Source organism: Hyperoodon ampullatus, assembly GCF_949752795.1.
Source record: "Hyperoodon ampullatus genome assembly, chromosome: 1".
NCBI lineage: Eukaryota > Metazoa > Chordata > Mammalia > Artiodactyla > Ziphiidae > Hyperoodon > Hyperoodon ampullatus.
The window spans coordinates 192607779-192621628 of NC_136914.1; the positions used below are offsets into that span (position 1 = coordinate 192607779).

Here is a 13850-nt window from a genome sequence, read left to right on the forward strand (position 1 = left end):
GAGAGTGGGCTGTGAGAGCTGAGGGGCACACATGATGATCCCTATGGAGACAGAATTCTCAAAAGAACAGCTCGAGCTACAGCTCATTTCTTTCTTTATTAAGGAGAGATACTCTCTCCATCTCAAATGGCCCGCCCAGAAGTCCTCACCTCAGCCATGTGTCCTCTGCCACAGATTCTGATTTAATTCTGAGGGAGGATCTAGGCATGAGCATTTTTTTTTTTTATGTTCCCCAGAGGTTCCAACTTGCAGGCTTGCAAACTGCTAAGCCACAAGAACCATGACACCGAGAGTCAAGCCCACAAATAAGCATAGCTCCTGACCAGGTCTGCAACACAAAGGCATGTTTTGTGGTTTTTTGTTTTTTTTTTGCGGTACGCGGGCCTCTCACTGTTGTGGCCTCTCCTGTTGTGGAGCACAGGCTCCGGACGCGCAGGCTCAGTGGCCATGGCTCATGGGCCCAGCCGCTCCGCGGAATGTGGGATCTTCCCGGACTGGGGCACGAACCTGTGTCCCCTGCATTGGCAGGCGGACTCTCAACCACTGCGCCACCAGGGAAGCCCTGTGTTATATTTTTATATATAAATATATATTTATATTTTAACCTGCTGGAGAGGCTTATCTGTGACAAAATGAATTTCCATCGTAATTATCTTTATTGTTATTAAGAGAACGGGCTGAGCCCCCTGAACAGGCTGACTTTATTTAGAGGCAACCTGGAAAGTTAACGCTGGGCTGTCATATGTTCTGTAATGAACACAGGGCAAAAGCAAGTGGGAATCCAAAATTTGGAGTCTCCCTTTTCATCTTCCTCAGCAGACTCCATGGGCTAAAGCTGAAACTTCTATTAAAACTGAGTTTAAAGACTCAAGAAGTAAAAGTGGCTTCTTTCAAAAAGCTTATTTTACTCAGCCCTAGAGAACATCCATTTGAGCCCTGGTCAAACTGTGCATGTTACACCTAGAGATTACATAGCCAGGAACATACCTGGGACTTAGAAGGCTTCTTTTTTCTAGGCAGCCCCAATATTAAGCTCTCTTCATGGGTACACTGGGGAGGGAGGAGGAAGGAGTACATAGGAGGAAGCCATTCCTGAACAGAATCTTCTCTCCTGTGTTTCCCTGTTGTCATTTTAGCTGTGATCCAAGCCAGCTGCTCCACACTTAGTAAGCAGTAACTCTAATGGTTTAGAAAAATAAAACCTCAAACTCCCAAAAAGATTAAGAGCAGCAAATTCCACTGATAAGACCAATGTAACAAATGTCCTATTATCTTTGCAGAAGTTTGCAAAGCAAACCCCACACAGCCCAGTGTAGGGTGGGAACTTGCTTATCCTAGCAGGAGAGAATAGAAAACTGGAAACAGTTTATCTCTATCTCACAGATGACATTCCTTGGTCCATTCTCTAAAAATTACTGTCAGCATGGCCCACAGTGTAGGTAGTAGGTAAATCCCTGATTTGGAATTCAGACCAATTGCTTCCCAGAAGCAGCAGCCAGTAACTAGCTCACATTAACTCCTTCCACCTCCCTGGATCTCAATTTCCTTACCTGTGAAAGGAGTGGACTGCATAAGAATGGCCTCCAGTTCCCTCCCTCCCATAAACTTTCCATGGATTTTTTAAGAAACACACACAAAAAATCGCAACTACCCCTAATCACACAGGCCATCCAGAGTCCTAGTTTTAAACCTCACTGAAATACACTATAGTACGTCAACAGGTGCGCAGGCTATGCAATCGGGGTTGCAGGTGTAATCCATTCACATCAAAGTAGGAAAGACGTACTACTGGATAGGATGGGGGAAGGGTATTCTGGAACATTGCTAGGATAACAATTTTTGAAAGACAACAACATCTATTAAACATCTAGCAACATCTATTAAAATTAAAAGTACACATACATTTTAAATGCAGTTAATCCCTCTCTTGGACCATATTAGAAAAAGGACCAGTATTCGAGGATGGGTATAAGGAAGTTCACTGCACCCCTTACAGTGGCCAAATTTAAGAAAAGCAAAAAAGCAAGATCAAAACAGATTGGAAACAACGTGCATACCCTTTAACAGAGAAACTTCAATAAAGTATGACTTCCAAACCATGGAATATTAGGCAGACATTAAAAAGAATGAATGAGATCTATACTAACTGCCTGGAGGGGTACACCCCCAACCTTCTGTTAATGAGAAAAGCAAGAGATACTTAGAAGTGTAAATAATTTATTAGCCCCATCTGGATTGAATAAAAAGTAGGGGAGGAAGGGAGGAAAGAAAGGAGGAAGGGAGGGATGAAGGAGAGCAGGCAGGCAGGTGGAAAGAAGACCCTCAAGTGTTTATGATCTTATGAGCCCACAGGAAGGTACAGAGAGGCCACCCCTTCAGGTTGTTAATATTGTCAGAGGGTGGCAGGACAAGCAGGTTTTATAGGTAGAGGTTAGAAGTCAGGGGAGAGGATGAGAAAATTCTATACTTAGAACTTGCAGTATATAAAGAAGTAAAAAAATAAGAATTCAGTGATAACGGAAAATAGGAGACACCTTAGCACAGAATGGACAGAATAAGTTGTGTGTAACCCAGAAAAGCCCCTACCTGGTCTTTATTTGGTTGGATATTGTTAAGTACAGGAAACTGAAAAGAGGTCTCACTTTTTAAAATGCGTCAGGGGACAGCTAAGCATTTTATAAGTTATTTACAATTCCAGTTTCTTCTTCCTGCTTCACCTCCTGCGCAGTTTTGAGCCATTTCAAAGCTTTTGCTAGCAACTCAGCAAAACAGGGGGGAAAAGTGTAGAGTTTTGGAAATTCAGTTAAATGTCATATCAGCAGTTTGGGTTAAGGTAAAAGGGAGCAAGGATTGGAAAACTATAGTTTGAATGGCAATAGAAATTGCTTTCACTTACCTATATTCATTTCTTACCTTCAAGAAAAAGTAAATGCTCTTCTATTCACATTTTAATGCTTTTATAGGACACTGTCATATTTTAAATGTTCAGTTTTATTTATCTTCCTGATATCAAGGTCTACCTAAACTACATTTCCTGTATACGAGCTGTGGATAGAGATAGAAGAGAAGGGGAAAGAAGAAATCCCAATGCAGCTATAATCCATGACTCACGTTTTCTTTAATCCAGGGTATGCAGATGCTTTGATGAATTCAGCTGAACCACTAAGGGCCTGTTCTGTGTTTGCCAGAAGTGATGCTCATTCTAGATACAGAATGTCTGCATTCACCCTTTACTCCTCCCTTTTAAACCCAGATGCCTTTTTTAGCTCAGAAGTCTCTAGATCAACAGGACCCACATCCAGAGCTGATGTCAAAATGACCCCCTAATTTAGCGCCAACGGTGCATCATCCAGATGCTGTGACTGGGTGGGGCTGCAGGGTTCTCTCCTTTGGGGAGGGGATGAGTATTTCACCTGCAGGAGGGACAGCGAGCCAAATATCTGGTAATCAGAAGAGCAAATTGTGGTCGTCACTAGTGTTGCTGCTTCCCTTTCCTCCTGGCCCATGGGGTCAGACTGCAGTTCCTAGCCACTTTTTTTTTTTTTTTTTTTTGGTGGTACGCGGGCCTCTCACTGCTGTGGCCTCTCCCGTTGCAGAGCACAGGCTCCGGACGTGCAGGCTCAGTGGCCATGGCTCACGGGCCCAGCTGCTCTGCGGCATGTGGGATCTTCCCGGACCGGGGCACGAACCCGTGTCCCCTGCATTGGCAGGCAGACTCTCAACCACTGTGCTACCAGGGAAGCCCCTCCTGGCCATTTTTGAATGGAGCTGGGCAATGTGCTTAATCTGGACAGTGAGTTAGGAATGGAAATGGTGAGTGTCACTTTCAGGCAAGAGCACTTACGTCAGACCTTGCAGAACTCTTTCTCTGTTACTGTAACCATCAAAATTAAAGATAATGATCGCTCCATCAGTCAGGATGCAGAGTCAAGACGAGCCATATTGGAACCCCAGCTGCCCATCAATGAACTTACAGTGTGAAGAAGAAATAAACCTTTGTTGTTTTAAGGTATTGAGATTTGGAGGTTGTTACCGCAGGATGATCTTGCCTGTCCTGACTAGTACACTTTCCATCAAAATCTTTGGCTGTTTTTTTCCCTGGAACCTTCCCTCTCCTGCAGAACCAGATCCAGGGACTGCCAGTTATCGCTGATAAACATGTGGTAGCTGAGTGTTAATAAAAGGGTACGTAGGCTCTGTTGCATTTATTTGTGTAAAAATTTCTGGAAACACAAACCTGAATTGGCAATCTGATAGTAGTTAAAACCCTGAAATAAATCTGTATTCTACATAGTGTGGTGGAAATATTTAAAAATTTTATTGGTAGTCAATGGCTTTAAGACAAAGCCTGTTTCTTAAAGACCTTTCCAGAACACTAGAATAGTCTCTGAGGGGCACTTAAATATATATAACATCTTTACTGGAGTATAATTGCTTCACAATGAGGGGCACTTATGCTTCTTGCAGTAAATTTCAAGGGTTACACAGTGAATTCCAAATAGCGTACATGAGTAAAGACTGAGAAAAAACCAAAACCAAAATCAAAAACAAAACAACCACACACCAACAGAGAGAAAAGGTTTCCTACCAGTCAAGGAAACAATCTTAAAGAGCTAAGAGAGCCTGACATGAGAAAACCTACCTCCTCTCAAACAACCAGCCACAGAGCTTTAGGGTGTTCCTAGTGCGGCAAGTTTCCCTACCATCGGTATGTCTTCCTGTGTGTAAAGTAGGTGCCCAGTGCTCAAGATTAGCTCCTCTGTGCACGGGTCTGACTCAGCAACCTGCTGTTGTCATGGACGGTTCTCCCTAGGCTCACCAAGTTGTAATTTGTTATAATAGTTGTGAACAGGGAGCAAAAGGACTGAATTTCTTTCCCTACTATTTGTTAATAGGTTTGTTAAGCAAACTAATAAATAGGTGGAAAAGATGTTTGAAGATGATGTGTGATCAACAGAGAAAAGAGACTTTTCAAGCACTTTGGAGATATTTTTACACTATGTGAATACTGACTATGTTCAAGTTGCCTAAGGATCTCTGCAAGTTAAAAACAACCACAACAACTTTAACTTAGACCCAAGTGTGTAATACAAACTGTATTTCTTTAAAAATTTCCTGAGCGCTAGCCTTCCCTTCACTATGTCTCAATTTGGTTGATAGTATAATGAAATTCTTTGCTAATATATTCATAGAAACATTGAACTTTAAGAGGCAGAAGGGACCTTTGGTGGAGCCCAACACCCTGTTTACAGATAAGAAAATCAAGGTTTAGAAAGATCAAGGAATTACCCAAGGTCAGTCACAGTAGGTAACAACCTATTTTTAGTTTCATGAGCAACAAATTCCCCATTTCGCTCCGCTAGTCTGAGTTGTCTGTCACTTGCAAGAGACAGAATGTTTGTGGGCAAGTTTCTTTCTTGAGCCATTTACTAATCTGTAAGATGGAGGCAGACTAACCCAACTAACTAAAGTTCTGTCTGGTTCTCATATTCTATCCTCCTAAATACACACACACAAAGTTCTCCAAAACCATACTTTTAACAGCAAAAAACCTAACAGTTGAGACCCTAAGAACTATTTAAGGATCTTGAAGAAAATGGTAAATGTAAAATTTAATAAAAGGGTTTCCATAACATTGTGAAGAAACCCATAATTACTGCACACAGAGCAATCTGCTAAACATTAAATACTCTTATGCAAAGAAACCTGAATCATGGTTTCTTTCAAATTAATGCATACCAGATTTCTTTAGTTTATATTTCAGTCACATGGCAAGGATACAAGAACACAAGCGCTTACAGAGTACTAATGGGAATATAAACTGTTGCAATCCTTCCTCTGGACTATTTGGAAATATACGTCAAAAAGTTCCAGATTCCTATGCCCTTTGATACATTAGTTCCACTTTACCCTAAAGAAATAATTATGCATGCATTTAAAAATGTATCTTACAAAAATCATTAAAGTTTTACTACTAATAATGAGGATGTGAAATTTAATGTCCAAAAATAGAAGGCTGGTTAAATAAATGATTATCCACTAACACAAAGGAACAATACATCAGCATGAAAATCATTTTGTAGGATGGCAATTAATGATGTAAGGAGAATGTTCATCATATATTGTTAGGTGAAAAGTGTGGGTGATTAAATGGTACATTTCGTACGATCACAATTTTGTATAAAAATTAAACAGCTATTGTTCGCAGAAAACAAGACTAGAAACTTCAGGCCAAAATGTTAACAGGCATTATGTATAGTGGATTAAGGTTTTTTTCTTCTTCTGGCTTTGCTGATATGATGTTTTTCAATTTTTTACAGTCAATATGTTGAATCTTCATAATCAGAGTTATTTTAGAATTCTCAATCAAAAACTTCTCTGTAATGATGCAAAAGAAAAAAAAAACTTTTAATTTTGCTTCAGTGAGCAGAGAGCAGACCTGTGGTCTTGCCCATGAAAAAAAGTATGCCTGCATTCCTCATCTCAACAGTTCCTTCCTTTCTCAAGCAATATTCTGCCCATCTCGAGCCTGTTACCAAAATCCAAGATGGCAATATAAAGAAGACGTGGCACATATATACAATGGCATACTACTCAGTCATAAAAAAAGAATTCAATTTTGCCATTTGCAACAACATGGATGGACTTGGAGGGTATTATGCTTAGTGAAATAAGTAAAACAGAGAAAGACAAATACTGTATGCTATCATATATGGAATCGAAAAAAATAAAACTAGTGAATATAACAAAAAAGAAACAGACTCACAGATATAGAGGACAAACTAGTGGTTACCAGTGGGGAGAGGGAAGGGGAGAGGGGCAAGACAGGGGTAGGGAAGTGAAAGGTACAAACTATTAGGTATAAAATAAGCTACAAGGATATATTGTACAACACATGGAATATAGCCAAGATCTTGTAATAACTATAAATGGACTATAACCTTTAAAAATTGTGAATCACTATATTGTACACCTTCAACTTATATAATATTGTACAGCAACTATACTTCAATTTAAAAAGTTAAAAAAAAAAAAAGAATGACAGGGGAAGGCTGACACCCAAGAGCAGAGTCCTTTAGCCAGTTAGATGCTTGACATCAGCAGGGCTCCTTCAGGTAGGAAGAGACCTGAATTACTCCCTTATTGTCAAGGCAAAACCTGTATGTTAAACTTGGCAATTCAAAACACAGTTAAGGAAGCACAGGTATGTTTGTGGGAATGGATCACCATGGGAAAGGCTACATACCCCCGTGTGACAGTAACCCTTCTTCCACTGACACAGCCTCAGATGCCCATCAACTTTCTCCCTCTCACCTGGACAAGGGTGGGAACAAAAGGGCTGATCATAGTCTCACATGAGTAAGAGCAAAAGGATAGTGAGGATTCCTTTCAGAAATCCCGAGACAAGTAGAAGTATTATCACATCAGCCTCCAGAACTAACTTCTGGATTTCACCACCTCTGCCATGCAGGCCCAAATTAACTGTTAGGCACAATAGGCTCGGTGCCTATAGTATTTTTAAGCCATCATGAAAATATTGCAATTTCTTTTAAAATCAGAAGAAAATATATGAATTTTCAGGTCAAAGAAAATGTTGTAATACATCTTATCAACACATCCATCTTTATATCAAAAGAATCGTAAAATACAATTTTTCTTTCTTTCTTTTTTTTTTTTTTGCAGTACGTGGGCCTCTCACTGTTGTGGCTTCTCCCGTTGTGGAGCACAGGCTCTGGACGCACAGGCTCAGCGGCCATGGCTCACGGGCCTAGCCGCTCCGCGGCATGCGGGATCCTCCCGGACCGGGGCACGAACCCGTGTCCCCTGCATCGGCAGGCGGACTCTCAACCACTGCGCCACCAGGGAAGCCCCTTTATTTCTTTTTTATGGAGCAAGGGGCCCGCAAAGGCAAAAGTGCCTGAGGTCTATGAAAGTTAGGCTGTTTATATTCTGCTTTACACCCAACCCCAGGTTAGAAATGACAATACGCGACCAGAGTTTACTTTGTGTGTGCAATTTGAACTGGATCTCTACGATTTGTTTACAGTTGTATTTCCTGAAAGCAACTTCCATTAGTATTTTATGCAACTAAACTTTAAAGTCAAATGTTTTAATTATCTTTATTTTTTAAAACTGGCTGTATTCAACCACAATGTTTCTCAAATTTGCCTCATCATAAAAACCATCAAAGGCACTTGTTAAAAATATAGACTCCCTGGGACTTCCCTGGCAGTCCAAAAGACTCTGCACTTCCACTGCAGTGGGTGTGGGTTGATCCCTGGTCGGGGAAATAAGATCCCACATGCCGTGAGGTGTGGCCAAAACGTTAAAAAACAAAACAAAACAAAAATTCCTAGGCCACTGCCTGGAGAGCCCAAAGCAGTGGGGCTGGAGAAAATGTTTTCAAAGAGGGGTCCCTGGAATTCTCACAGGTCAAGCTCAAAACCACAGTTCTAGCTGAATCGCAATGAATGCTCTAAGTAGCTGGACCACTATTTGAAAGAGACAATCAGAGTTTGAATGATCTGCCTTTGCTCCTAACTGCCAGGGAATTCAGGCTGCCAGCTGAGGGCAATGCACGGTAATGACCCAGCTGACTCCCCATTCCCAGGATGGACTTGGAAACAACTTATCACTTGCTAATGAAATTATTTCTGGGCAATTTATAACATGAGTGCCACAGGCGATTTTCACATCTTAAATACAGCTTCTGAAGTTTCCAGTTATCATTCATACTCCACGGATATGGGTCTAGAAATGTTCCATATATAATTAAATTTCATCCACGTGCTCTTCTCTCCGAGTAACTCCCATTTTTTAAAAATTTAATTTAATTAATTTATTTTTTATGCAGCAGGTTCTTATTAGTTATACATATTAGTGTATATATGTCAATCCCAATCTCCCAATTCATCCCACCACCCTCTCCCCCCACTTTCCCCCCTTGGTGTCCATACGTTTGCTTTCTACATCTGTGTCTCTATTTCTGCCTTGTAAACTGGTTCATCTGTACCATTTTTCTAGGTTCCACATATATGCGTTAACATACGATATTTATTTTATTCTTTCTGACTTACTTCACTCTGTATGATAGTCTCTAAGTCCATCCATGTCTCTACAAATGACCCAATTTTGTTACTTTTTATGGCTAATATTCCATTGTATATATGTGCCACATCTTTATCCATTCATCTGTCAATGGGCATTTAGATTGCTTCCATGACCTGGCTATTGTAAATAGTGCTGCAATGAACATTGGAGTGCATGTGTCTTTTTGAATTATGGTTTTCTCTGGGTATACGCCAAGTAGTGGGATTGCTGGATCATATGGTAATTCTATTTTTAGTTTTTTAAGGAACCTCCATACTGTTCTCCATAGTGGCCGTATCAATTTACATTCCTAACAGTGCAAGAGGGTTCCCTTTTCTTCACACCCTCTCCAGCTTTGATGTTTGTAAATTTCTGATGATGCCCATTCTAACCGGTGTGAGGTGATACCTCATTGTAGTTTTGATTTGCATTTCTCTAATAATTAGTGATGTTGAGCAGCTTTTCATGTGCTTCCTGGCCATCTGTATGTCTTCTCTGGAGAAATGTCTATTTAGGTCTTCTGCACATTTTTTGATTGGGTTGTTTGTTTTTTTAATATTGAGCTTCATGAGCTGTTCATATATTCTGGAGATTAATCCTTTGTCCGTTGATCTGTTGGCAAATATTTTCTCCCATTCTAAGGGTTGTCTTTTCGTTTTGTTTATACTTACCTTTGCTGTGCAAAAACTTTTAAGTTTCATTAGGTCCCATTTGTTTATTTTTGTTTTTATTTCCCTTACTCTAGGAGGTGGGTCAAAAAAGATCTTGCTGTGATTTATGTCAAAGAGTGTTCTTCCTATGTTTTCCTCTAAGAGTTTTATAGTGTCTGGTCTTACATTTAGGTCTTTAATCCATTTTGAGTTTATCTTTGTGTATGGTGTTAGGGACTAATTTCATTCTTTTATATGTAGCTGTCCAGTTTTCCCAGCACCACTTATGAAGAGACTGTCTTTTCTCCATTTTATATCCTTGCCTCCTTTATCATAGATTAGTTGACCATAGGTGCGTGGGTTTATCTCTGGGCTTTCTATCCTGTTCCATTGATTTATATTTCTGTTTTTGTGCCAATGCCATATTGTCTTGATTACTGTAGCTTTGAAGTCAGGGAGTCTGATTCCTGATTCAACTCTGCTATTTTCCCTCAAGACTGCTTTGGCTATTTGGTGTCTTTTGTGTCTCCATAGAAATTTTAAGTTTTTTTGTTCTAGTTCTGTAAAAAATGTCACTGGTAATTTGATAGAGATTGCATTGAATTTGTAGATTGCTTTGGGTAGCACAGTCATTTTCACAATATTGATTCTTCCAATCCAAGAACATGGTATATCTCTCCACCTGTTTGTGTCATCTTTGATTTCTTTCATCAGTGTCTTATAGTTTTCTGAGTACAGGTCTTTTACCTCCTTAGGTAGGTTTATTCCTAGGTATTTTATTCTTTTAGCTGCAATAGTGAATGGGATTGTTTCCTTAATTTCTCTTTCTGATCTTTCATTGTTAGTGTACAGGAATGCAAGAGATTTCTGTGCATTAATTTTGTATCCTGCAACCTTACCAAATTCATTGATTAGCTCTAGTAGTCTTCTGGTGGCATCTTTAGGATTCTCTATGTATAGTATCATGTCATCTGCTAACAGTGACAGTTTTACTTCTTCTTTTCGAATTTGTATTCCTTTTCTTTCTTTTTCTTCTCTGATTGCCGTGGCTAGGACTTCCAAAACTATGTTGAATAATAGTGGTGAGAGTGGGCATCCTTGTCTTTTTCCTCATCTTTGAGGAAATGCTTTCAGTTTTTCACCATTGAGAATGATGTTTGCTCTGGGTTTGTCATATATGGCCTTTATTATGTTGCGATAGGTTCCCTCTATGCCCACATTCTGGAGAGTTTTTTCATAAATGGTGTTGAATATTGTCAAAAGCTTTTTCTGCATCTATTGAGATGATCAAATGGTTTTTTTTCTTCAATTTGTTAATATGGTGTATCACATTGATTGTGTATATTGAAGAATCCTTGCATCCCTGGGATAAATCCCACTTGATCACGGTGTATGATCCTTTTAATATGTTGTTGGGATTCTGTCTGTTAGTATTTTTTTGAGGAGTTTTGCATCTATATTCATCAGTGATATTGGTCTGTAATTTTCTTTTTTTGTAGTATCTTTGTCTGGTTTTGGTATCAGGGTGATGGTGGCCTCATAGAATGAGTTTGGGAGTTTTCCTTCCTCTGCAAGCTTTTGGAAGAGTCTGAGAAGTATGTCTGTTAGCTCTTTTCTAAATGTTTGATAGAATTCACCTGTGAAGCCATCTGGTCCTGGACTTCTCTTTGTTGGAAGATTTTTAATCACAGTTTCAATTTCATTACTTGTGATTGGTCTGTTCATATTTCCTATTTCTTCCTGGTTCAGTCTTGAAAGGTTATACCTTTCTAAGAATTTGTCCATTTCTTCCAGGTTGTCCATTTTATTGGCATAGAGTTGCTTGTAGTAGTCTCTTAGGATGCTTTGTATTTCTGCAGTGTCTATTGTAACTTCTCCTTTTTCATTTCTAATTTTTTTGATTTGAGTCCTCTCCCTCTTTCTCTTGATGAGTCTGGCTAATGGTTTATCAATTTTGTTTATCTTCTCAAAGAACCAGTTTTTAGTTTTATTGATCTTTGCTATTGTTTTCTTTGTTTCTATTTCATTTATTTCTGCTCTGGTCTTTATGATTTCTTTCCTTCTATTAACTTTGCATTTTGTTTGTTCTTCTTTCTCTAGTTCCCTTAGGTGTAAGGTTAGATTGCTTATTTGAGATTTTGCTTGTTTCTTGAGGTAGGAGTGTATTAGTATAAACTTCCCTCTTAGAATTGCTTTTGCTGCGTCCCATAGGTTTTGGATCATCGTGTTTTTGTTATAATTTGTCTCCAGCAATTATAATCAAAAAGTTTTTTGATTTCCTCTTTGATTTCTTCAGTGATCTCTTGGTTACTTAGTAATGTATTGTTTAGCCTCCATGTATTTGTGATCTTCACAGTTTTTTCCCTGTAATTGATTTCTAATCTCATAGCATTGTGGTCAGAAAAGATGCTTGATATGATTTCAATTTTCTTAAATTTACTGAGGCTTGATTTGTGACCCAAGATGTGATCTATCCTGGTGAATGTTCCATGTGCACTTGAGAAGAAAGTGTAATCTGCTGTTTTTGGATGGAATGTCCTATAAATATCAATTAAATCCACCTGGTCTATTGTGTGACTTAAAGCTTGTGTTTCCTTTAATTTTCTGTCTGGATGATATGTCCACTGGTGTAAGTGAGGTGTTAAAGTCCCCCACTATTAGTGTGTTACTGTTGATTTCCTCTTTTATAGATGTTAGCATTTGCCTTGCATATTGAGGTATTCCTATGTTGGGTGCATATATATTTATAATCGTTATATCTTCTTCCTGGATTGATCCCTTGATCATTATGTAGTGTCCTTCCTTGTCTCTTGTAACATTCTTTATTTTAAAGTCTATTTTATCTGATATGAGTATTGCTACTCCAGCTTTCTTTTGATTTCCATTTGTACAGAATATCTTTTTCCATCTCCTCACTTTCAGTCTGCCTGTGTCCGTAGGTCTGAAGTGGGTCTCTTGTAGACAGCATATATATGGCTCTTGTTTCTGTACCCGTTCAGCGAGCCGGTGTCTTTTGGTTGGAGCATTTAATCCATTCACATTTAAGGTAATTATCGATATGTATGTTCCTATTACCATTTTCATAATTGTTTTGGGTTTGTTTTTGTAGGTCTTTTTCTTCTCTTGTGTTTCCCACTTAGAGAAGTTCCTTTAGCATTTGTTGTAGAGCTGGTTTGGTGGTGCTGAATTCTCTTGGTTTTTGCTTGTCTGTAAAGCTTTTGATTTTTCTGTTGAATCTGAATGAGACCTTTGCCAGGTAAAGTAATGTTGGTTGTAGTTTCTTCCCTTTCATTACTTTAAATATATTGCGCCACTCACTTCTGGCCTGTAGAGTTTCTGCTGAGAAATCAGCTGTTAACCTTATGGGAGTTCCAGTGTATGTTATTTGTCATTTTTCCCTTGTTGCTTTTAATAATTTTTCTTTGTCTTTAATTTTTGCCAATTTGATTACTATGTGTCTCGGCATTTTTCTCCTTGGATTTATCCTGTATGGGACTCGCTGCACTTCCTGGACTTGGGTGGCTATTTCCTTTCCCATGTTAGGGAAGTTTTTGACTATAATCTCTCCAAATGTTTTCTCTGGTCCTTTCTGTCTCTCTTCTCCTTCTGGGATCCCTATAATGCGAATGTTGTTACGTTTAATGTTGTTCCAGAGGTCTCTTAGGCTGTCTTCCTTTCCATTCTTTTTGCTTTATTCTGTTCCGCAGCAGTGAATTCCACCATTCTGTCTTGCAGGCCACTTATCCGTTCTTCTGCCTCAGTTATTCTGCTATTGATTCCTTCTTGTGTATTCTTCATTTCAGTTATTGCATTGTTCATCTCTGTTTGTTTGTTCTTTAATTCTTCTAGGGGTTGGTTCTTTAATTCTTCTAAGTCTTTGTTAAACATTTCTTGCATCTTCTTGATCTTTGCCTTCATTCTTTTTCCAAGGTCCTGGATCATCTTCACTATCATTGTTCTGAATTCTTTTTCTGGAAAGTTGCCTATCTCCAGTTTACTTAGTTATTTTTGTGGGGTTTTATCTTGTTCCTTCATCTGGTACCTAGTCCTCTGCCTTTTCATTTTGTCTATCTTTCTGTGAATGTGGTTCTCATTCCATAGGCTGCAGAA

General features: G+C 39.1%; 1 protein-coding gene across 2 annotated transcripts in view; it reads right to left on the reverse strand.

Annotated features, from left to right (window-relative positions):
- Positions 1-13850, reverse strand: part of PANK1 (pantothenate kinase 1) — a gene marked incomplete at both ends in the record, with an annotated part of 69447 nt that overhangs the window by 28744 nt on the left and 26853 nt on the right. The window lies entirely within an intron of this gene.